Source organism: Gossypium arboreum, chromosome 9 (assembly GCF_025698485.1).
Source record: "Gossypium arboreum isolate Shixiya-1 chromosome 9, ASM2569848v2, whole genome shotgun sequence".
NCBI lineage: Eukaryota > Viridiplantae > Streptophyta > Magnoliopsida > Malvales > Malvaceae > Gossypium > Gossypium arboreum.
In genome coordinates this window covers 2,469,924-2,494,980 of record NC_069078.1, presented here as the reverse complement: position 1 = coordinate 2,494,980, position 25,057 = coordinate 2,469,924, and the positions used below count along the sequence as shown (strand labels likewise).

Genomic DNA, 25,057 nt, shown 5'->3' with positions numbered 1-25,057 from the left:
TCTCGTCGATTGTAAAACTAAATCTGTCGACCAAGCTATCGGAATCATCCCTATAAGGCCCTCAGTTGAACCAACGCCCAAAGCCCACCTTAATAGTGCTATCTGTATTCAAAATAGCAACTCCAGGCGAAGGCTTTTCCTAATGGATGCAATGAGGGCCTCAAACCAACCTTTCTACCGTCGTATACCTTGCCCAGCAAATCTTCAAAGCAAACTTAACATTGGAAAAAAATATTGACATCTTACAACTGTTATTATTTACTATCATAAAAGATTAACCCAAATATATATAGATACTTTAATAATTAATTTCTAATTGAAGATGGGTTGATTAGTAATTAGGGTTAATGTGCAAAAGTTATATATATTAGAGTTATGGTCCTCAAATTATAAACATATAACTTTTCTAATATTTCATCTTTAAGAAAAATAGAGTCACCTTCTCTGAATTATTTGTGTGCTAATTTGAAATATCAAAACCATACAATTGAAGATTTCAAGAAATTGATGGATTCAGGTACATTGCCGCATTTAATCTTTGTTATGTTTTGTTCTTGATGATTTTACATGACAGATCTTGATTTATTAAATTTTATATAAGAATTTTACAATTTTTACAAGTGACATCCGAGTTTCGTCATATTAAATCATTGAGAACAAATTGATTCTCTATTATTTTTGGGCTAATTGGTATTTCAAATTTTATGGATTCAACCACTCGTATTTGGATTTGGTGTTTACGTTTCTACCACTCGCATCTCTTGAGCTGTGAACCTTGGAAGAACTATTTATTCCTAAACTGCCAAAGATCCCCATAAAATCGTGACAAACAAAATAGCCCAAGGGACTTTGGATTGCGTTTGCATGCGGCGATCATAATTACGTTTAGCCAATCCCCAAAACTGATAGTGTAAAAGTCAGGCTGCTGCTGAGTAGCACGCAGCTTCAGCCAGATTTTTGATGCAGAAAGACACTTCCGAAAAATATGTGAGATTAATTCATCACCATTACCACAACACAAACAAGTAGCAGTCGATGTCATATTCTTCTGTACTCACATCTTATTTGTATTAAGCTTATTAAGATATACTAACCACAAGAAGAAATAGATATGCTCCGGGCACTAGAGCTACTAAATCCATTCAAAACGCTGCCGTGGACCCATTGCCGGGGCCTTGCCTGAACGCATATCATAAGCTGATCGAACAGAGAACATACCATTACTCTCAAGTCCTCAACAACATGAATATTGGCTCGGTGCCTTGTATGCATGCAAAAGGGATAGCTTTGATCTCCATCAAGGTAATTGGTGCCAAGAAAGGCTGAAGCATAGCTGGATTCCATTGCCCATCCCCTGTTAAATAAACAGCCATAAATTCAATACGGTTGTCTACATGTTGCAAAGAGAACCCAACTTTTAAAGGCGCACGACCAACTCACCAGTCATGCCAAAACCGAACCTGCTTGCCACTGCCAATCTGCCAACGACAACCTCTCACAATCACATCCTTCGACTTACATAAACCTCTCCATGTCTATGAGCAATTCGGTCGAGAAATTACCTCACGAAACCCAACCTACGAAGATAATTCAATCAAAAGGCATGTGACCATAAGGCATCCGTTGCTATAAACATTCTTCATCCCATTTTAGCTAACATTGCAAGATTATTATGATGCACATACTCCTTCGAACTGCCCCAAATAAAATTCTTATTCAGTTGATTAAGTTTTTAACAAACAAAAAGGGTAGGAGCGTTGATTGCATGGTATACACTAGCATGAAATGTTGGAAAAACTGGTTAAGAAAACGATTTTTATAATTAGAGCAGAAGATTTAAATTTTTCTAAAATCGAGCTGTTTTGTGATATTTATAATAATAAACCTTAAACCGGAATAGAACCTATGCTTTGTGCGAAACAGATTTAGTAAATCCTGGCTTTCAACCAAACAATATTCTTCATTATTCTCGTACCACGAATTGCATCAAGTGTGGATTTAAACAACACGAACTAAAAACACAAAAAAGAAACAATTTACTAACTTTCAGTTGAAAAGTAAGTTCTTTCTATCGTAAAAATCAAAATTCTCAAAAAATAAAATTTATTAGTAGTAAATAAATTATGACTACTTTCTAAGAGGACAATGATATATGAATAATTTATGAAGTCTTCTATTTTTAAGTCAACCAGTACTCTCTATTTATAGAGGAAAGTACAACAATTATAGTTGAATAAGCCTTTGATAAATAATAGTATTTAAATAGAAAACACATTCTCGCTCTAAAATGCGAGGCAGGTACATCCTAGTTGCCCTCATGTTACATGAGGGGTAAGATTGAACCTCTCATGTATTCGGTCCAATTATATGTACTTTCTAAACTTTTGATCCAACACTTTATAATTTAATCCAACCTAATATTACTTTTTATTTCCAAAATAAATATCATTTAATAAATTAATTAAATTAATTAAATTAACTAAATTAATTTCTCAATTAAATAATTTTCTCAACTTAATTATAATTGCGTTAAAGTCATAACAACTTTATCGTAATAACTTTTATATGGAAATATACTTAATTTCATTATTCAACAAATCTCATAATGACTAATTAATTTAATTCAATCTTCAAACTTCAATTATTTAATTATAATTAGTTAAATAATAATTCAAAAACCTTAAATTAATTCTCAAATCATTTTTGTACTTACTGAGAAAACACATTCACTGCAAATGCGATATGTTTCTATTTATTTCTATTTATTTGGTTCTACATACAATTCGTTTTTTGTTGTCACGAGCTAGCGGAGAAACCGATTGGATATATATAATTAGGGCTCAAATAATTTACAACTAAATTTTCGCTTTTTGCCTATTAATTATAAACTTATTTAGTTACAAAGTCATTCCACTAAAGCATTCATCGGACGATTAATGCTACCTCAAACCGCATCTAAGTTGGGCATCTCATAGTCGTGCAAAGTTCTTTGCTTCATGGGTAGTTATGGTGGATGTCAAATTTCTTCTTGTGGATTTTCAATGGGTTGCTCTCTTGGTGGAAATGGAATGTCTCTCGGATGTTGCATTCTTCTTGCATGTATGATGATACGTTTCGGTTTCGGCTCAAACGGTAAAACATTGTTATTGGTTCGAGTCATACAACACCTCTTACAAACATAAGAGATTGAAAGAAATTAGTTAAATCTGGAAAAAAAATAAAAACAACAAAAAATAAGGTCGTATTTATAAATTCTAATTTGGCTACTTATCTCTACCTAAAAGAGTACACTAAAAATTACTCAATCTTACATCATCTTCTCTAGCAACGGCGCCAACAACTTGACTGGCTATGCACATGCGCACTAAAACAATGAATTTATGAAACTATTTTTAAACCCAGTTTTACTGCAGTCGTATAGGTTAGTTGTAATATTTATAGTATTATAACGGAACACTAGAGTATTTTAAGGATCGAACCCAAAGGAAGAGACGATTGAGTAATAACTAGCATACACGATAGAGTCTAAGTGGCTACTAATACGGTTTTATATTATGATAATTCATAAAAAATGAGTTTACAAGAAAATTAAATATTCTACTCTAAGGATTAAAGTGCAAGAAATGTACTACTAGCGAGACTATCTAACAAATAACTAATGGAGGTTGGTTGACTTCGATGTGGTTCACCAAATCTCGAATTAGGGACATAAATCGCATAAATCACGAAGTGACTCCATTTTATCTTCTGATTTCAATTTTACTGACTTAGACAAATTAGATCTAATTTATCTTTCGATCTCATCGGTTAATCCAGGACTAACGAATGTACACGACAAGATTACCTTTCAGTTTCACTTTATTTTAATATTCCCTTAGGTGCGTCACTACCTAAGTTCTTAGTTCTATTCAAATTAGTCCAATTTATTACGATTTAGTCATTTGTCCAATGGATGTTAGTTTACACACATCTTCATCAACCAATGTCCTTAAAGGTTTAGCTACACATGCTCAAAGTGAAGAAAATAAACATAAACATGGAAAACAAGGTAGCCATACAAGTAAAGCTTGAGAAAAATATAAAAGTTAAGATTTTTATTCAATAAAACTTAAATAGCATAAAACCAAAATCATTTAACAAAGAAATTTAGGGCAAGAAACATAAAAGGAACAAGCTGTAACAGATTGAAAGCAAAATAAACTGAAATACATTAAATTAAAGCTCAAAGAGTCTTGAAAGTAAGGTACAAAGACTGAAAATGTAAATAAACCTTAGCTGTAGTGTTAACTAACTTAACTAACACTAGGAACAACAAGAACAATAAGTAAAGAAAACCTTAAGAACCCTAGAAAAATGTACAGAAAAACTAAAGAAAACCTAAAGAAAACTAACCTAAAACTAAGCTAATGTGTTTCTCTCTCTTCCTCAGCAATTTTTGGCTGTTTTGAAGTGTATTCTGATGACTTTTTAATGTCAAAAATGCCCCTACATAAGCCTTGTATGATTGGTGGGTCAGGTAGACAAAGGTTGCCTTTTTTGTCCAAGTTTGCCCCCCTGACGATGGTGATACCACAATACCTAAAAGAAGATATTATGATATCCCGGGCACTATTGAAACTTAGGGTCTTCCTTGGGAGGTGGATACCACGATACCTAGAGGGGATATCGTGATACCACTGAAGGGAATCTTTAATCTTTTACACTGTCGGAGGTATTGTAATCCTAAGGGTTCGATATCCCGATACCCTTTCCCTAGGTGTCGTTCTTGCTTATTTTCGACCTCTAACACATCCCTGCAGTACTCAAACATACGCGAGGCCTTCAAATGACACTATCAGCCAATTTGGGTAAAAAAAAAAGACAAAAATAAGACGTTTTCACTTATTACCTAAAAATATGAAAATAACAAAAATAACAAAAATTTATGCTAAAAACTTTATTTTGCTTCAGAAAAATCTCCTTAAATGTGTCAAAAAAGCCTAATTTGCCACATAGATTTGTGGCATTTCACTTCTACACTGTGCGAATTTCAACATCTGGTTGAACTTCCTCCCGATTTTGAACAATCACAATTTCGTTTTCGACTTCAACAACATTGGGTTCCAATGCCTTTCCACTCCTCAAGGTGACAGTTTTACACTGTTCTTTTCTTGTACTCCTTGGATTTTCAATGTCATTTGGCAAAGCACCTTGGGGTCTACTTCTTAGCTTATTGGCTAGCTACCCTATTTGGTTCTCCAAATTCTTTAGAGGTGCATCATTCTTTGCCATGTATGCTTTTAATAAATTTTCCAAACTGTTGGAAGATTCGGCTGGTTGAGGTTTCTGAACTTATTAAGAAAAGCCTGGTGAATTATTTGGTCGCGGAGGCATGTAAGAATTGCTCAGTCTTATCCCTTGATTACTCCATGAGAAATTAGGATGATTTCTCCATAAAGGGTTTTAAAAATTTGATTGCGATCCTGGCCCACTTATATTCTAATTCTGGTTACCTATGTAGTAGATGGATTATGGGTTTGATGGGAAATTTTTAGACATATGATCATCTCCACAACAAATGTAGGAGATATTTTCAAACTGGCTTGGCTACTTGTAATACCCCTAACCCATATCCGTCACCGGAACAGGGTTAAGGAGCATTACCAGAGTTTACAGAACAAATACAATTAATTTATGTTATTTAATATTCATATTTGAAACCAATTATACTGTCCCTTAAATGAACCCTCAAGGTCCAATTTATACATTAGAAACAAGTCTAGACTAAATCAGAAACTCAGAGAATTTTTCGCAAAATCTCAAAATTTTTCTTAGGTGCAAGGGACACACGGCCGTGGGGGTAAGCCGTGTGGTTCACATGGCCAAGTGATACGTTCGTGTCCTAGGTCATGTGGGCATTTGTTGTAAGGCACACGGCTGTGTCCCAGCCCATGTCTATACCTATGTAACTCTCTGACTTAGGTCACATAGCCAGCCACACGCTCGTGTGCTAGACTGTGTGGACAATTTAATTTTCAAAAATTAGGTGCAGGATTCACACGGCGAAGACACATGCCCATTTGTTGGGCCGTGTGTTTCACAGGCTGAGACACACGCCTGTGTCTCTATCCGTGTGACCAATTTTTACCATTCTGTTTCTTAATTTTTAAGATGCAAGGGATACACGGCCAAACCACATGCCCGTACGCATGGCCGTGTGTCACACATGGCTGAGACACATGCCCGTGTCTCTGCCCGTGTGGACAAAATAAGACTATTTCTAAGCCTTATTTCTTACCCAAACTAGTTTTCCACCTATATAAATGTTCCAACACACATGCACCAACTAATCCAAGACATTAAAACCAAGCCAAAACCAACCTTATACAAGATATACTACTACATATGTTCAAGTATCCATCTTACCTTTTTGATCAAACATTCATTTAAATATGCTTGTACCTATTATACCACTTCATGCATAATCCTATCAACATAGTACAACCTCATGTATATATATACACAAAATATATCATCACTAGCCATTCCAATGGCTATTTACAACCAAAACATTTCATCATTTGGTCTAACTTAGCCTATACATGCCATTATACCAAAAGTAATTTTGCTAATTATACCAAATTGAGCTGAAGATAGTGTGATCTTACTCCGACCTGCTCCAACCTTTACAAGTTTTCGAGTACTATAAAATAGAAGAAATAAACAAAGTAAGAATTTAATGTTTAGTAAGTTCGTATAACAAGAATTTAACTTACCGATCATATTCATTTAAAGTAAGCATACAAACATGCATTCAAAACATTGTGGCCAATTGCATAAACACATGCTCTCATCAAACAAGTTAGTTATAAATTTTACAAGAATATCAAGAAAACAAAGATGAGTTGATCACACAACCATTTTCATGTATTTCAAGGATATCCAAGATATAATTCATTTAATTCTCATATTTTCTCATATCAGGAGTTTTGTCCGTTAAAATCATTGAAATATCAATGAATACTCGGGCAGTACACATAAGGTGTACTTATCAATGATCCATCAATTCATATACATGGGTGCCCATTAGAGCACATAATCGGGAAGCACGCTCTCGAGCCTTATCACGGGAAGCTCATTTGAGCTATGTATCAGGAAGCTTATCCGGGCTGTACAACAAAAAGCTCATAAAAGCCATAATCTGAGAGTTCACAAGGAATCATATCGAGAAGCTCACGAAGAGCCTATCGGGAAGCTTACAAAAAGCCTATCGAAAAGCTCGCAAAGAGCCTATCAGGAAGCTCTGGATAGCCATATATCGGGAAGTTCAAGCGAGCACTATCGGGAAGCTCACAAAGAGTCAATTTAACAGGAAGCTTACGAAAAGCCATATATCAGGATGCTCATAAGAGCTAAGGTGTGTCCACAACACATGTAAGATCACAACCTATTAGGACGCTTCGAAGAGCTATAACGGGAAGCTCGCTAGAATCTTATACAAAAAGCTCGAGAGGGCTAATAATAGGAAGCTCTTTTGAGCTGTGGTGTATCTGCAACATATGCAAATCCACAACTAATTTGGGAAAACTTGTATCTATCGAATTTCATCTTTTCAAACGGAACTTAACAATTATTGGGCATGTCTAATATATAATTATTTTCATATACATAACAAATTCATAATTCACATATATACTATGATGTTCAAACATGAAAACATACACAATTTAGTTACACGAACTTGCCTCATCACTTATTCGTATACGGAAATCTACTAATCCAACGCTTTTTCTTTTCCTCGATCTAACTCCTTATTCGATCGTTCTGGATCTATATAAATGAATTTAACATTAATTTATTACATTTCACACTCAAATTAATCCAATTCACATCTTAGGCAAAAGTACCATTTTGCACCTATACTTTTCATTAATTCCAATTTCGTCCCTAAGCTCGGAAAATGAAATTCATGCAATTTAATCCTTATTCCAAGCTTAGCCAAAATTTTCATATAACATTAACAATCCATGTAATTTCCCAAAAATTAGAAATTTTCCATGAATTTTACATCTTTACAATTTAGTCACTAAACTACAATTTCATCAAAATTCACTTTATAAAAGTTGTTTATCTATCAACAACCTTTCATTTTCTACCATAAATTTAAAAATTTCAACATATTCATCCATGGAAAAAATTTTAATACTTTGATAACTTTACAAATTGATCCCCAAAATAGTTAGATTAGATTATTCCGATCTCAAAAGTATAAAAATTACTAAAAACGGGACAAGATTACCTACCCAATTAGGCTTGCTTGATTTTTTTTCTCTTTCCTAGGGTTTCCATAGAAATTTGGGGAAAAATATGATAATAATATGATATTAAGTTATTATCATTTTTATTTATTTCTATGTGCTTTTCTTTTTCTAAATTTCCATGGATGAATAATCAAAAAATATCTACTAACTTTTCTTAATGATCTAATTACCATATAAGGACCTCAAGTTTTGAATTCCATAGCTATTTGATACTTATAGCTACTAGAACTCAACTTTTACATTTTATGCAATTTGGTCCTTTCTATGATTAAACATGAAATCGGTAAAATTTTCTTATCAAAATTTTTATACGTCTTTCCTATCATAATGTAGATCATGCAATAATATTAAATAAATTTTCTTTCTGACCCGGATTTGTGGTCCCAAAACCACTGTTCCGATTTCACTGAAAACAGGTTGTTACAACTCTCTCCCCTTAAAGAATTTTCGTCATCAAAAATCTTACCAGTAAAGAGGTTTGGATATTGCTTTCTCATTGTTTCTTCCAGTTCTCAAGTAGCTTCTTCTATTCCATGCGTTGCCAAATAACTTTCACTAAAGCTACCTTTTATTTCTTAATTCTTTTGTCTCACGTGCCAAAATTTTGATTAGTTCTTCACTGTAAGTCATATCAGGCTGAATCTCAACTTCTATCAGAGAAATAACATGTGGAGGATCAGATCGATGCCATCGTAACATAGACACATGGAAAACATTATGAATTCTGTCAAGCTCTGGTGGTTGCCAATCGATATGCAACTGGTCCAATTCTTTCAATAATTTCATATGGCCCGATAAATCGTGGACTTAGTTTTCCTTTACGCCCAAACCGAAAAACTTTCTTCCAAGGTGATACTTTCAAGAATACCTTGTCTCCGACTTGAAATTCTATTTTTTTTTCATTTAAGATCGATGTCGAAACCTTTTTTTTTGAAAAAACGGGGATCGACTTTTAAAACAAAATATAGAGTCGCCACCAATCCTTTTGTTTAAGTGTGATTGGATCACCTAATAAAACATTTTATTCCATTTAAATCAATTTTGGCTTAGTAAATTTGAGAAAATGGATTCGGGAGCCGGTTACGTATGAGGAAGGATTAGCACCCTCACTACGCCCAAAATTGGTACCAAATTGACTAAGTACTGTCCTTATGTCTAAGATTTAAAAATATTTTGAAATATAATTCCTTTTAAAACATTCGAATGGCTCAAGTTGGTCGTCAAAATTCTCTTGTTTCAAAGGAATACATCATCACATCCAACACGATAGGACATGATCATTTATACCTTCGAAACCACGATCAATTCTTGACTTCCAAAAGCTCATACGTTGAAAATTACAAAAGGATGCCCAATTATTTAGTCCAACAAAAAGTCAAAACCCAGTACGGTAGGGCACGATTGCTCGAATTTCCAAACATTGAACGTTACCTTGTTTTAGAATTTAGAAAATACGGATGAAATTTCAAAGGAATATTTGATTATTTTGGACAAACGGAAAATCGAAACCTAGTACGGTAGAGCATGATTCCTCAAATTTTCAAACATCAAACATTGCCTTTGTTTTGGGAGATTTTCAAACAAACATTTGTAAAACCGGCTCAAAAAGCCTTTACTTGATTTACTTGAAATGAAAATGAGACGACCAATATCAATCAAAACATTGAAGTTTGAATCACGATGCAATAATGTAGAAAAAACAAAGTTACAAACATGAAATTTATACATAGATGAAATATTATACAAATAAATTACAATGATATGAAAATAAGAAAAGAGCAAATTAAGATACACTCAATAGCAATAAGTTCTCATCATACGTTATGCAAATACTAACGTTTAACATCCAACAACTTATGAATCAAAGAATCAATTTTGAATGAGATAAAAGTCAATAAATACAAACGAAATGCGACAAGTTTTGAAACAATGATAAATGAGTTTGAAATTAATAATGTGAAAAAAATAAAACATTTGAAATTATAATACACATAATAATTTAAAGTTAACTTATGTATATAATTTTAAGATAAGTACGTAATAAACGTGAAAGTTTGGACTAGATCAAAAGATAAAATAAGTAGAATAAATAATATACTAAGTAGTAATGTATAAATGAATTTTAAAACAAATATTGAAAGAAGAAAATTAAAGTAAGTAATATACACAATAATATTCCTTAATTAAAATAAATAATATACATAAATTTAAGAAATAGTGTAATGTAAATAAATAATAATAATGTATGAGAGCATTTAAAAGAAACATCACTTAAATATTTAAAGCAAAGAATATACATAAAAGAGAATTTTAAAATAAATCAATTATATAATAAAACAAATAAAAAACACACAAGATATAAAAATAGCAACTAAAACAATGTAAAATTAGTAAAGTAGTTCAAAATGAAATGTTAAAACAATTTCTAAAAAAGATTAATGAATAATTTAGTTAAAAGGATATAGATAACGATCATGAGGAGATATAATAACATAAATGTATTTTTAAAAAAGTTAAATAAATAAAATAAATAGAAAAATAATAGTAGTAATAATATATTAAATTAATTAATTTAATAACAAAATAGTAAGAAATAACAAAAAAGGACTAAATCAAACCTTACAACAAAATTTTTGGGGCTAATCTGAAATAAAAGGAAAAGGGAGTACTCCATTGAAAGACACGGATAACATGAAGGGACCAGATTGGAAAATAATCCCGCCCTCCAAAACGTGACACTTCAATTGGGATCAAATAAACACTGAAACAAAATACAAGGTACAAATTAAAATAAAAGGAAACTAGATTTAGAAGAACAGTTAATGCAGAGGGACTTGACACGCAAATACCCCATCAACAAGGAAACGCGCGGATCTAGTCTGTAGGTATGGTCCAAGCGCGGGTCAAAGGCCATGAAAAGATGCCATTTCGCCACCAACACTCACGGCCTAAAACGATGCCATTTTAAAGATGTTTAAAAACCTAAAATCAGTCCTAAAAAAACATTTAGCAGATTATTTCTTCAAAAAAAACCCTAAATATTTTCTAAAACTCTCTCAACCTCCCTTGGGAGCTTCGTCGGTGCCAAGTATGCCTCCATCTCCACCGCGGCTCTAACCGGATCCCTAAGGATCCGTCTGCCTTTGGACCAAAGAAGCAAACGACCACCGACACCGAACGAAGGTGTAAGTAAACTTTTTTTTTTATATCTTTGTAAGATGAACTCAAAAATAAAGCAAAAAATAAAGAAGATAAGAACCACGAATCGATGAATGAACGAATAACCTTTAATCTTTCTGAATATTTTTTCAAATGTATGTATGCGTTCGTATTGATTTTTTTTTTGTGCGTGAAAAAAAATTACAATGATCCCTTGGGCTTTTATATAATCGAAAATAAAAACAAGAAAAATACAATTGTTTTCGTTCTTTTTTTTGTTATTGTCCCTTTTGTTTTCTTGCAGGTACGGTGCTGGCTATATGGAGGTATACGGCGTACAGCGTACGGAGGCCAGTTGCGGCGCAAGTAGAAATTAGGGTTTTGATATTTTTTAATTTTGGGCCAATTTGGGTTAGGGTTTGTTTGGGTTTAGGGTTAATTTGGGCCTTTGAAAAGTTTGGGTAGTGGGTTTTAAGTTTATATAATTTGGACTTTGATAATGGACTATTAATGGACTGTTTATTTATTTGGTTTTATTTATTTTCATGCCCAGGCCAAAATTGGCCTATTACAATCGACATAAAACTTTTGATGATCAGAGACTGCTTTCGAACTATCCCGAATCACACATGCAATAATATTAAAATAAATTTTCTTTCTGACTAGGATTTGTGGTCCCAAAACCACTGTTCCAATTTCACTGAAAACGGGCTATTACACTACTGAACTGACGTGTTAGGATTGAGACCATTAGTAGTAATATTCTTAAGCATGGAAGTCATAGAAGATACATGGGCTGCCAAAGACGTAAGTGCATCAACTTTATGAACTTCGGCCACTCTTCTTTCTGTGGCTACTTGATTAGTCGGCCACTGATAGTTGTTGCTAGAAATCTTTACAATGATCTCATAAGATTCATTGTACGATTACAAAAGAAGAGCTCTATTGGCTGAAACATCTACCATCATTCTTTTATGTGCATTGAGACCATTGTAAAAAGTCTCCAACTGAATGCAGTGAGAAATGCCATGATGAGAACATTTCCGCAACAACTTCTTAAATTGCTCTCATGCATCATAAATAGATTCTTCGTCAAATTGCTGAAATGTACTGATTTCATTTTTCAGCTTGAAATTTTTGCTCGATAGAAAATATTTCATTAAGAATCGTTCAGCCAATTGTTGTTATGTTGATACGAATAAGGCTGTAAGGAATTCAATCATGCTCTCGCTCTATCTTTCAGTGAGTATAGGAATAACTTCAATCTCAAAGCGTACTCAATCACTCCGACTAGGTTAAATGAATGGCTTACTTCCATGAATAAGATGAAATGCAGATGTGGATCTTTAGTAGGCATTCCACTAAATTGGCCCACTGTTTGCAACAGTCGAAACATAATTGGCTTTAATTCAAACTGACGAGCCTTAATCTCGGGTCTCACAATTCTCGAATTGAGTTAATTGAGTGAAAGCACAATGTACTACAGATGGCATGGTCTCTATCATCAGCAATAATGACCTGATTATGAGTGTTCTAAAAAGCTCATTGATTCTGATTTTGTTGTTTAGGGTCCATTTTTGTAACTTGTCTTTGGGCTAATTGTTCCCTTCTTCTCTATTTAAAGTGCATTCAATCTTAGGGTCAAGAGGAAGTAGATCAATGATTTGGTCTATGTTCATAAACTATTGGTACCTGAGAAAAAAGACACAATTAGAAGTGTTTCGAGACATACTAACTTTGAAGCTAAAAATCTCAAAATAATTTATGACTTGTCTCAATACATGCATCTGAAATTTGACAATTAAGTTCGAATTTGAGTCCTAACTCAACCTTTGACCTTTCTTAACTCTATTTAACAATGATCTCGAACCTTAATCATTATAAATGAATAACTACAAGTATGATTAATGATTAAATTGGTTAATTGTTATATTATATTTTAAATTTTATGTATGAAATGGATTAGCATGAGTTACTTTGGTAATGTAATGTGACATCACATACTCAAATTCGGTTGACCAGGTCGAGTGTGGGGTGTTGATAACTCTAAAATATATAGTTATCTTAAGCACTTTTTAACATAGAAATTATGCAAATTCTGGGTAGTTAATAACACTTTTTGTATTTTTTACTCATAATTTTGTTATGTTAATCAATATTATGAAAATGTATTATTTTAACTAATTATTATGCTAAATACATGATTTTTTATCTTTTGAGGAAATAATTGGACTCTGTGGGAAAAATGGAGTAGAACTAGATTGGGCTTATACAACTTTGGTCTTCCTAATCCAATTTCTTGGACTACAAAAATTTATCTCAAGAAGACTGAGAAGGAAAAAGCCCATTACGGGAGGAAGATGCCCAAATCATCCAACACTTGTTCTTTCTTGATTCTAGGAACAATCAGATCCTCTTTGAGGAAATCAAGGGGACGACAACAACATGGAGATATTCAAGGGCTTCCCTCTCCTCAAATCAAGCAAACACATCCTCAAATTAAGCAACAGTCCACTCTTTCTCCTCAAGTCAAGGGCCAGTCACCAACATGGAGATTTTCAAGGGAGAATCTTGTTAAAAATAGCTAGGGACGTTGGGGGCTTGTCTTGTATAAATAAGGTTCATTTCTACACTCCTAAAAAACACACAAAAGAGACAGAAAAACATACGAAGATGAGAGAATACAAGCAAAGAAAGGGAAACACCTTCTGAAAGTTTGAGAACAGCAAGTAAGCAAAACTTGAGAGCATTTTAGATAAGAGTGACACCTTATTGTGCATTTGGTTATTATCTCTTCTTATTGTGCATGGCCATGGATAACCCCCTCAACATTTCTTCTTTTGTTATTATGTTAACAAACATGAATACAAATTATCTTTATGTTTTTAATTTAAAGATTATGGCTTAATTCTGTTTTTTCCAGAATGATTATACATCTTTGACATGTGATTCTTGGTTTTATCTTTAGACTATTTTGTGCAAATGTTTATTCATTCATTCAAGTAGAATTTATTTTAACACTTATAAATGTATGACCAACATTGGTAAGTAATTGAGTTAACTATTTAATCTAAGACGAGGTAATAGTTAATAGACAAAAGACTTGAATGGTGCATGTCATGTCGATATCGAAAGATGATTGCTACTTGCATAAATTGTTTGTTAGGCATGATAGGGTGATCTTAAGGTTTGTTTGACATAGATATATGCAAAAAAAACTAAAATACATAAGTAGGACTTCAAGAGAAGCATATTAATTAAAGAGTTGGTTTAATGAATTTGCATATTTCCACGATTATTCATAACATTCTTGTACTTTTAATCTATATCATAATTTCTTAATAGCTTTCAATTTATTCAATTTAGTCCCTAATGTCATAAATCAACTACATAGCTTAGTTGGATTTATAATAAAATCCAACACTTTTCTTTACTTTCTAACTTAATCCCAACAAAATCTAAATTCACAATTCATAAAATTATCATTTTCAAGCTTAATTTCTCTGAACTTCTATAATGGTAACTTGACATATGCTTAGTACTTGGAAAATCTAAGATATGGGCTAGCTTAATCAAGCTTAATTGATAGTAAATCTATAAAAATTCCAAAGAAATGAATTTGTTACCTTGGTTAATTAGTGACGACAATGGAAATGGAAAAACAACAAAGTTTCTTTCTTTTTCTTTGGTAAGGGACGACAACTTACAGGGGAGAAGGATGCTGAAATAGTCTTTCCCACTCAAGTATTATTTCTACTTTGATTAACAATTTAGTTAGCCTAATTAAACATGTTTAACTTATTAACATCATACTATTATATATTATAATACTAATGCTAAGTGGATTTAATGATCATATTTCACTAACTCATAAGTTATTAATGGCTAAATAACCATTAAGTCCCTTGTCTAATTCATAAAGAAGCCCTCATACATTTTTCTAAATTAAAATTTAATAGCGATTTCACTTCTACAATTTACTCTCTATACTATAGTTTATCATTTTCTCCATTGAATTCCTTTGTCATCCATTAATATATTTTCTAATTAGGTATGAAAATTTGTCTATTTATAAACTCTCTAACTCGGTTTACGGAATTTGGTCTCGAAACCACATTTCTTTACATTGGTAAAAATTGGGTTGTTACAATTTTGGTAATTGTGTATATAATTAAATATTTCAAAAATTAATTATAAACCCCCATTACCATCCTAACCCTGAAACCATTGAACCCTAAGCCCTTATTACCATCCTTAAACTCAAAATCAACCTATAAACCAAACACTAAACCCTAAAATCATTATACCCTAAACTCCCTTTATCATTGCATTTCATCAATACTTGAACAAATAGTTGGGTTGTTAGGGAAAATCAAAGAAATTGAGAGGGAAAATGTAACAGCCAAATTTTTCAGTGGTATCAAAAAACAGTGATTCGAGATTACAAAATTCAATGAGTAAGTTTAGAAATTTTAATAAATAATAATTATGGGCCAAGCGCGAATTTAAAAGAATTTTTGAATTAGTGAATTTTGCAATTTTAAAAGAATTAATCAGGTAAATTGGTTGAAAACGAGGTATCGAGACCTTAAATTCATAAACCGAGTCATAAATATTTTTAGAAATATTTATGGAGTGTTAGTAAGTCAGTATTAAAGTTTCGTCAAGAAATTTTAAGGTTTTGGTAGTCAATTGAGTAAAAAGGACTAAATTGAATTAAGTGTAAAATTATGAAATATGATTAAATAGCTCTAGTAATAATTAAAGGAGGACTAAATAGGCAATTAAACACCCATTATTGGGCTGGACAGCATGTGTGTGCAGGAAAAATAAAAATCAAGTGTGAACAAGGGGCAAAATTGGAAACTTTGCAAATTAAGCATATAAAACAAGACAAAATTGAAAAATCTAGAGATATCATCATTCTTCTTCAGAAAAAACGCCATGGGAGGTCTGAAAGTTGTTGTTTTTTATAGTTTGACATATGTGAGTTCAATTCTTTCCCTTTTCTTTGAGATTTTTATGTTTTTGTGAATTTTACAATTAGGTCCAAGTGTTTAATTCATTAGTTTTTGATTTTATGGACAAAATTGAAAGCTACCATTGATAAGTGTTGGCTGTTTATGATGAACTAAAATATATTTGAAGGTTTTACTTTGTTGTTTAATGATTTTATCAAGTAATTTCAATAGAAATTGATTTTAGAACCTAATTGTGAAAAAGTTGTGAATTAAGGTTTAGTGTTGAAATTCTGATTTTTAAAGGTTGTGTAATAGTTTAGAATGATGGAATAAAATTTTAATTGAGAAAAATTAGCTTAAGTGATGGGCTAATTGAGCAAGGACTGAATTGTATGACCAGTGAAATTTAGAGGAAAAATGGTAATAAACATATTGAACTAAAACAGTTTTGGACAGCAGCAGTAGGTTAACTTTGAAAAATCACCATAAATTTTATAAATTGAATCAAAGGATGAAAAAAATATTGAATTAAAGCTTATTAAGTCTAGTTTTTTATAGAAGAAATGGTGTAAGCAATTGAATTGTAAGTTATGTGATATAATAAATTTTGTGAGACGAGGTCAGAATGAATTTGGGTTCTCCTGTTCTGAATTTGGAAAATCACAAAAATTTGGAGAAAAATAATTAGAGGCTCAAAATTATATTTTTAGAACCCTTAATGAGTCTATTTTCAAGATAAACCAACGAGAACATTATCCGAGTTCTGTACTGTGAGATAATTAATTTTAAGTGAAGAGAGGTCAGAACTGTCGGATAGTAAAACAGGGGAAACTTTAATGAATAAATTGGACTAATTGGCTAAACTAAAAATTCTGAAAATTTTATGGTGGAAAGATATGTGAGTCAAGGTTCAGGAAAAATTTACGGATCTTAATTTGGATCTCTTTAGCTCAAATTAAAAATAATTTAGTGACTATGATACGAATGGACAGCTTTAAATAAATTTATAAGTAAATAGTGAGATCATAGAGAATGTTACTTATAAGAATGCTATATACATTTAGGATGTGGAATGGAGAGGAGGAGGAGGAAAAGAAACATATGAATTTTCAGCTAGCAAGGGTTTTGTTGGGTTTTTCACACAGAAAAAAAAACATAACTAAGTTATCCGGATAAAATATGAAGCTCTTGTTAAAGCTAGAGCAACAAAGTAATTATTCCGGATGCAATATGAAGCTCTTGTTGAAGTTAGAGCAACAAGGTAATAATTCCGGATGAAGTATGAAGTAAGTTTGAGATTCAAAGACTTAGGAGTTGTAACCAAACGAACAGAAGCAAACGGGATGAAAAGTTTAGAGAAGTATTTCATATTTCATCCGGGTAACATACAAATTGTTGTTTGTTGCCACCCTTAATAGGTTTACATTTAAAATGGATAATTTGTATGTTTTAGACTCAGGGACTAAATTGAATAAAAGAAAAAAATTGTAGGGAAATTTTGTAAAAATGTCAAAAATGACCAAAATGAAGGAAATGAATTGTTCTATTATTTAAATTATAAAATTGAATGAAACTATTAATTTAGATCAAGATCGGGTGAAAACATATTTTAGGGATTAAATTAAAAAGTGTTGAAATTGTGAAAAATTTTGTTATTTTATAGAATTTATGGGTTTTATCAATATATAAGAATAATTAGGTTCAAACAAGAATTTAATTACAAGAACTTTATTTTTCTTTGTCTAAGGATGAAATCGTCATTAATCAAAAGTTTAGGGGTAAAATAGTAATTTTGCCTAGAGATTAATTGAATGTATTAGAATATGAAATAAATAAAAATGATGATCAAATTTATTTATAAAGATCCGGGTGGCTCAAATATGAGACTTGAATGTGAAAAAGAAAAAGTTTTCGAATTAATAAAACTATAAATACGAATAAGCAATGAAGTAAGTTCGTGCAACTTGAATTGAGTTATTGAATGTTTAAATTATACATTTATGTGACATGAATGTGAATTGAATGTTTAAATGTATGTTTTGGGCTTTAAGGGCCCAATAGAGGGACATTATGATTATTTTCAGAATATGAATAATAAATTATTCAGAATTATCTGAAAATGCTCAGTAAACTCTGGTAATGCCTCGTACCCTATTCCGGCAACGGATACGGGTAGAAGGTGTTACAGAAAAAAAAGAACGAATAATGTAGAGGCATTGGTATGATTGTTGCTGCATTTTTGTTTGGATATTGATGAAATGTGATGAAAAAAAGGGCTTAGGGTTTAATGATTTGGGATTTATGATTTCATTTTGAGGTTAGAGTTGGTAACAAGGGTTTAAGGTTCAATAATTTTGGGGTTTAAAGGTTGATTTTGGGTTGAGGGATGGAAATAGGGGTTTATAATTAATTTTTGAAATATTTAATTATATACACAATTGGCAGAACAATCAACAATACATGGCATCCTAGTTAGCTTTTCGTTTGGGTTTTAACAGAATAATGACCAAAATAAGAATACTTACTAACAACAGTGCTATATTTGAAAAAAAAATTAAAGTGACTAAAACAAGAATGAAATAATTTTAGAGTGACTATCTTGGTAGTTTACCCTAAAAACAATTATAGTATGCGAATTCGTGTGGGGTTTCTTTATTTCCCCAAAGCTCCTATAGTAACAATCTAGTTCGAGGTATAAAACCATTTATGTAACTTTCCTCTAGGAAAGTAACATGTGTTGACACCTTGACTATTTAATGCTTCGGGTTATAAAATAGTCTACCTTCATTTCTTTCGAATACCCTACAAACATGCAAAATTTTGTTTGTGAATCCAACTTCTTTGCATCATTATCCAATGCATGTGCTAGGCATACCTTGTTGGAAAATCGGGTTTGGAAAACACAATGGAAAATAAGTTTAAGGAAAAATTAGAGTTTTAAATTTTTTCTAAAACTAGAACTTGATTGTGTTATCTAAAGCAATAAACACTTAATCAAAATTTTACCTTTTCGATTCGTCTAGGATGAATGCTTCAACCAAGTAGTCTTCTCCGCTATCCTCAAGCTCATGTCTTCCGAGTGTGGGCTCGCTTCGAACTAGAATTTTTTTCACAAAATTACTAGTGGGGAAATTAATTTCTCTAAACTTTTGGGGTCAAGTTGTAAATATAAAAAATATCTCTAGATCTGAAATAATTTTTTTAGAGAATTTTCTCTCTACAACTTTCTCTTGAATTCAAGTATATGTGTAAAATAACGACTCATGGCTCTATTTATATAAGAAGAGTTTACGAGTTCAACTATAATTAAACTTACTCACTTTAATATTAAATTAATATAATACTTATCAAGGTAAATATTAGATTATATTTAATATTAAGATAATCACTATAATATTAAATTAATAAAACACTATTAAGATAGGTAGTAAATTAAATTTAATATTAAAACTATTAAAATATTATTATTTTTGGAATAGTTAATCTGAAATCAAATTATCCGGTAGAATCTCAGTAGGAGTGTAATTTTTTCACTACTCAACCGTCGAAGGACCACCCGTTGGCCACTGGAATGCCGTCGTCGACACCATTGTATCTAGTGGAGCCATCTCAGGTGCAACACCTAGAGCCGATTCGGCTGTTGCCTGTGGCGCCCCAAACCCAAACGAGACGGTCGGACCTAAAATTTGAACGTTATGTTAGCCACCAAAGTTACTCTCTGTTTAAACCACCACAAAACACACCAACCGACCAATCACATTACACAATTAATCATGGAATATTTAATAAAAACCTGATATCATGCTTCTGTTGCGCTACTCTCTTCAATAATCAACAATAAGACTAATTCACAATTTAATATTTAACAGACAATTACCTTGAAACTTTAGTTAAATATACATGCATGTAGTAGGGTATTTTTAAAATGCTATATTTGTAGGGACCTTGGAAAACCGTTTAGTTTAAAAACGTATAATTAGATTTAAAATGTAATATATATTAATATGTTGGGAAAAACTCAATTTCACAAAGTTTAGAAATAGTATTGTAGGATTAAATGTATAAGTCTTTTTTTGGAAAATTTAATAAAGCATATAGCAAACATCATAACATTATTAATTAATTAGTTAGCAGAAATTTAACAGTTTACATGACTTGACCAATTTCTGTGTTACATCTCATGCATACCAAGCACATGTTTGTATCCAAATCACACATAAATCACCTAAAGCTTACCTTGATGACTAGTGACTCTTCAACTTGCATTTACAAGTTAGTCAAACAGTTATCCAAACCAATTATCAAACAATCATAATCCATCATTCAATCATCTATCTAACACAATGATAAAAGTTTTAAACCAAACAATTAAAAAGTCCATAATGTCCAATTACAACCCTACAATTATAAGTAAGTCCAATACTAAATCTCATAATTTGGTCCCACATTGACTTCCTCATTTGGGTTGGGAACATATCAACATAATTAGGTGTAACCTCATTATAGATTAGTTGGATAGCTCACTTCCTCACCTCATCGCATGCCATATCACTACAATGTTATAAAAGAGAGGATGAGCTTATTGAAGCTCAATGAGTGCTCAAACATACTATAAATAAACACATCAACTAGGTTAAAAAGTGACAAACTATAACAATTCACATATTATTGCAGTCTACACAAAATAGTAACTCACACGACACAACAGTTCTCATAAAATAAGCAGTACGCATATAATAAGTAATTCACATAAAATGGGCAAATCACATAAATTATCAATTCATACCAAACATCTGTTCATATGAAATAACAGTTCTAACCAAATGACAGCTCATGCAAAATAATAGTTCCTATGAAATATCAGTTCATACCGAATAACAGTTCATGCTTCATCATAACTCATATATCTCAAATAATGATAAATTGGCATTTTTTTTATTATGAAACATATAGGGGACTTTATCACCACCTATAAGTGGACTTTATCACCACATATTGGATAAATGGATCTCCTAATAACGCCTCGCTTTTGTACTCAAAGAGCCCTACACTATCTCTGATATAAATGTAGCACGAATCCTCAAACTCTCCAAACATACCATGCTATCTACAGTGAGTGGAGCTATGCTCGACATTCCCTTATCTCTACAACGCATCTCTAGGCTACAATGTTCATCGCAATAAAAAAAGGGTGAGTACTCACAAGCCTGAAGCATGCTAACTATATCCAATGGTTCTATAAGGTCACAATGCCAAGATATCTCTTTAACTCATTAACAATATTCAGTATAATAAGGCTCACAATTAAGCAGAGCTCGCACATTATAACACAGTTTGCAATTCACGATTCGCAATAGAGCATGGTTCGCATATTTTATTTAGCATAGGGCACGCAATAGCTTAGCTTAGCTTACATACAATACAACTCAAAACCTTACAATATACAGTTTGACAAATTAATACAATGTGTTATATTAATACAGATCACCAAATTAACATAGTTCGTCATAATAATATAATTCACCAAGTTAACACGGTTCACAATATAACATAATACACAAATATAATTGGCTCGCACTTAGTATTTCATGATAATATAATTTTGCACTAATCAAAGCTCGCAGTATTGTAAAACTCATAATTCATTTACAGGTTCGTCCATGCATAAATGTACATTATCAATAAAATTCATATATTATAGAAGTCCACATTATATTATTTATTTATTTATTTTATATCCGTCATAAGCATTACAAAACTATATACTAATATATATTACATATATATACACACCTATTTAGCTGCCTTTGTCTCGTCAAATTTTAGCATACATTAAAAGTCTCATATACATTTATACATATATTAGATAAACGCATATATATTATATAATAAAACCCATACATATATATTATATATAGCGTAACCACGCAGATATATTATACATATAACACCCATGCACCCAAATATATATTATATATAACACCCATACACGCATATATATATATATATATTATAAACCCCACTCATAAATATTATATATATAACACCAAAACCCATATTTATTATATATAAATAACAAAACTCCTATATGTATCTATTATATATATACACATACCTTTTAGTACTTCAACTTACCTTTAATATTTAGCTCACACACAAACGCAATAATTAGATACGCAATTCATACACATTTATCATGTCAACTACATGGTTTACAGATATGTCCTGCCTATTTTATTCTTATAACTACATGTATATTTTAAATTGCAATGGTTTGTACCAAGAGAAATTAATGTTCGCATATTAATTAAGTAGGGGTTCGCATATGTTAATGATGTGCGTGATAAGTTTTATATTTATGATTGATCGTACTTGAAAACTAACTATTATCACGATAAAGGCAAGCGCACCTATCAAACAGTAGTATAGCTTATAGCAAGACAGGAATGTCGAACCCACAGGAACTAAAAGTACTAGTATGAACCTTCTTTTTATTATCTAGCCTAAAAATAAGGGGATTTGCTTTATCTAAACTAATTAACTAAACTAAGAATGCACAGGAAGTAAATTGGGGAAATACTTTTGGGAAAACTGATTGATTTAGACAATACCTAAGGAAGAATCCACCTAGACTTCACTTGTTATTTGACTTTGAACTAAACGATTTATTCACTCAACTCGATCGGTAGAAATCCCTAATTTATATTATTATCTCTCTCGAGACTAACAACGTCTAACCCTAGGTAGATTAATTGAAATCTCTTTCTAATTAAAACCCTTAGTGTTGCATTAACTCGATCTATAGATTCCCTTATTAGGTTTGACCCTAATCCGGCAAATTTATGTCGCCTTATGTCCAGAGGTGCAATTAAATTCGCTTAATTATGCTAGATCTACTCTTAGACAGTGACTTTTTCTCCTCTAAATAAGCACATCAATACTTGAATTAATATCCTAGAATATTAAAGCAAGAATTAAGAACATATAATTAAGAACAAATCAAGTATTTATCATATAATTCAAAAAATAGTAACAAGATTCTTAGGTTTCATCCCCTTTAGGTATTTAGGGAATTTAGTTCATATGTGTAAAAGAAAACATCTCAGAAGAATAATAATAACAAAACATAAAGAAACCCAAAAACCCCTGAAGGAAATTGAAGGGAGATCTTCAGTCTTGAAGGAGAATCCAGCTTCTGAGATGGATCAATCGGCTTTCTTCAAGTAATTCCTTGTCTCCTACTCCGTGTGTTTGCCTCTAGGTGCCTCCTCGGTGTTTATATAGGCTTTAGAATGCTTCCAAACCCTTAAAAGTGGCCTTTTTTTAGTAGAATTAGACTTAGGCTCGACAGGGACACGGTCGTGTGCCACGCTCGTGTAGGGTGGCTTAGGCCGTGTTAAAGTCTGCTAAATAGACACGGTGTGTGGTCTACCTGTGTGAAGAAGTCCAGCCGTGTTGATTTCCCATGTTGACCCATTTTCTTCATTTTTGGTCTGTTTCTCACTCTTTTTGCTCTCCTATGCTCACCTAAGTATAAAACATGAAATTAAAGGATTAGGAGCATCAAATTCCATAAATCTAATGATAATTCATCCAAAAATGTGCTAAGCATGGGATAAAAATATGTATAAATTACGACTTATCAGTTAACTTAGCCTGTGCACAAGAGTTTAAATGTAGTATATCAAACCACTAACCTTAGTCAATACCTCTTGCACGACAATGTCAAACAAGCTTTTCTTTCCCTTTCGCATTGCTCGTGAAACCTCTCGATGAATCCAAAACTTTGCATACACATTAAAAACAATATAAAATCATTATTAACAGCCTTAAACTAAAAAAAAAAGCAGAAAAATCACCACTCTAAGCTCATTTTTCTCATACCGAAAATTTAACTAGTTTTGTCGAAATAGGTGGTTAACCACTTAACTTTATCTCTAAGCCTTAATTTCAATTATAATATTCCTAAATATCATCTAATTTCACTTTTAAACCTTTAATTCTACCAATCTTATGAATTTAAAGTTTTAGGAAAAATCAAGCTTATATGAACACATAGAAAGGAAAATTTGAAATTCAATAAAATTCATTACCAATCTATCAAATTGAGTTCAAATACGTTCTATTTAGTTAAAAATAGATTGGAAATCAATCAAAAATAGTATATTTACTCATTATTTTGGATTTGACCATGTTGAACTAAATTATAATTAAACAGCTTTAAATCTTAAAAACTATTTACACACTCGATTAAATTTCGAATTAAAAAAACATCAACCTTAATCCAATCATAATAAGTCAAGACATTACCTCAAGTTGAAGAAAACAAAAAGTTGTGGAGCTAATTCGAAGTTGAACATGAAAAGAATAATGATGAACTTGATGAGGATTTAATGATTTTTTTTTCTTAAAATTGGAAGGTGTTGAGGTATTCAAATAGCTAGGAAATCACCAAGGATGAGTTAATTTTGAGAGAAAATATCATATTTGGATTTGGAATTTTTTTTGAATGTGAAACTAAACGGGGGTGAATGGGACGTGGGGGTGTTAAAGAGGGAAAAGATGAGCAATTTTTTTTAAAAAAAAATTAAAGAGAAATTACCTTTTAAAAACTCTCAGTTTTCCTTTGTTTTACAA

At 31.8% G+C, this 25,057-nt stretch overlaps 1 non-coding gene across 1 annotated transcript; it reads left to right on the top strand.

The window, feature by feature from the left end:
- Positions 1 to 12,482: 12,482 nt before the first annotated feature.
- Positions 12,483 to 12,589, top strand: LOC128281066 (small nucleolar RNA R71). Its single transcript, XR_008271281.1, has one exon. It is a non-coding gene; the product is annotated as a small nucleolar RNA R71 (small nucleolar RNA).
- Positions 12,590 to 25,057: the final 12,468 nt, after the last annotated feature.